Source organism: Hevea brasiliensis, chromosome 15 (assembly GCF_030052815.1).
Source record: "Hevea brasiliensis isolate MT/VB/25A 57/8 chromosome 15, ASM3005281v1, whole genome shotgun sequence".
Classification (NCBI taxonomy): domain Eukaryota; kingdom Viridiplantae; phylum Streptophyta; class Magnoliopsida; order Malpighiales; family Euphorbiaceae; genus Hevea; species Hevea brasiliensis.
Window position 1 is genome coordinate 54,781,021 of NC_079507.1, and position 2,153 is coordinate 54,783,173.

The 2,153-nt window shown below is 33.2% G+C and overlaps 1 long non-coding RNA gene across 1 annotated transcript; it reads left to right on the forward strand.

Moving 5' to 3' along the window:
• LOC131173828 (uncharacterized) lies at positions 1-859 on the forward strand. The gene is made up of 2 exons (XR_009144152.1): positions 1-91; positions 653-859. It is a non-coding gene; the product is annotated as an uncharacterized LOC131173828 (long non-coding RNA).
• The last annotated feature ends 1,294 nt before the right edge of the window (positions 860-2,153 follow it).

Consider the following 2,153-nt stretch of genomic DNA (forward strand, 5'->3'; position numbering starts at 1 on the left):
CAGGGACACAAGGAATACTTGAGAAACCACATTTTACCGAATCCACGTACCTATATCAGTTCAAGAGGGTACACTTTTCCAAAGAAGACAGGTCAGTATCTAATTTCTTTCTATGTTTTATGAATAAGCTTTCATTCATTCTCTGCTGCCACTTCTAGATTTAATTCTGCTATCGCACATATTTTGAAATCTATGCTTACAGAGAAATGTTAATAAGGGATGTGTATGGTTTTGTTAACCCAACTCTCGGGCTTCTTTGGACTCAACCTCATACATCAGTTAACCACTTATCTGTTGATCAAACTGCAAGGGCATGACACCTTGTCAGTATTTTGCTTTATAATGAAGTGAATTGAAATATCATGACATTTTCTATGACTGGGAGGATTGATGCCTTTTAGTACATTTCACATTTGCTTTGTGGACACCAGATAAATCAACAGTGCTTGTGGAAACCAGATAAATCAACAGCACATGAACTAAGTCATTGAACTGCATTTTTCACTTCTCAATACTGGAATGTTGGAATTGTTATTGTTTTAGTATGGTCAAACATATGTTGTTCTTTATTAGTTTCAAGTTAGTGATAAATTGCTTAAATTTCTTTTTGTTATTATTTATTTATATTTTTTGTTTGTTTGTTTGTTTGCAGAGGTCCTTTTAACAAAGATTACACCATTGAAGGATAAAGAGGAAGTTACTGAAGGAAATGATGCAATGGAAGAGTGAAAATCATCAACATCATGGTTTAGATTTTAACAACTTTATTTTGTTCTTTGTGGCCTTTGTGATGACAGTATCTTTTGTAATTTCCTATTTCAAAACCTCAATGAATCCATATTGAAACGTTTTTGCTCCATACCAGTGGCATTATGGTCTGGTGGTGAGATAGTCTAGTTGAATCAGTCATATTTGGAATTTATGTGCTTCATTACTGGTTCTATTTTTCAGCGTGGCAGTAACTAGGATGGCAAAGAAATTCTAGCAATGAATTCTGATCTTCTTTTCTTACACCATTTTTACAAGAACTTGAACATTAGGGGAAAAGTAGCACACATTTCTTAATTCTAGCAATGAATTCTGATCTTCTTTTCTTACACCATTTTTACAAGAACTTGAACATTAGGGGAAAAGTAGCACACATTTCTTAGCATGGGTACGATGCCTACTTAGGGTAGCACCGCGCCATTGTGCAAAGTGGTGTCTTACAAGTTACACCCACATGGATATTATTGATATCCAAATCGCCTTTTTTCAATTGATATTTGGTTTCCACTGAGTTTGAACTCGAAACTTCAGTCTTGAAATTGAAATGACTCCAAAGCTCATCCTTATAGCTAAATCTTTTCTAATCTAGAGGATTTCTGATTTCATTTCATTGGTTTATTGGAACTTTGATGTTCATGAAACATTGGGATCATTATCATTAAGGAATAGAACTTCAACATTGGAATCTAACCAGGTGGGAAGGATTTGAAATTTATGTTGCATATTTGGTGGTCCCAATACTCTGGAGGGAGGATTCTCAGGTATAGAGCGAAAGGAATGTATCATTGTGAGGGAATGTAAAGAGATATGTCAAGACAACCATGCCTGAACTTTTTGTAGACACGGAATTCATTTGTAGATACCATTATACATGTATAAAGTGGAAAGGTATGCCAAATGATTGTGCTCCTTTTCATCTTCTCCTGCCTTGCTGGTTGCAGCTCTAGTATCCTATCCCTACCTTTAGAACCTCTTATCCTAGAAGGGTAATGGCAAGAAAATGCTCCTCTAGAAGGGTACAAGACCTATTTGATTCGAACACAACAAAGAGAATACAAGACTAAAAATCTAGTTAAAGCATATTCAAAACTCTAAGTAAATTGATTTCTAGCACTTTTAATACTTCAATGTCTATACAGCATGAAGAAGAAAATGAAACTGGATTTATGACTAGTGAACCACTTAAAATTACTATAACAGAATTTAAATAGATGAGTGATTATATTAATTATAAGAATTTTATAAAATATTTTGTAAATACAATTTTTAAATATGATCGGCTCTAGACATTTGTAAATTTAATTTATGTTATAATTATGATAATGATATTTATTATTTAAATCTTGTAATTAATGAGCTTTAGTCATACTAGAGTCATTTTTATA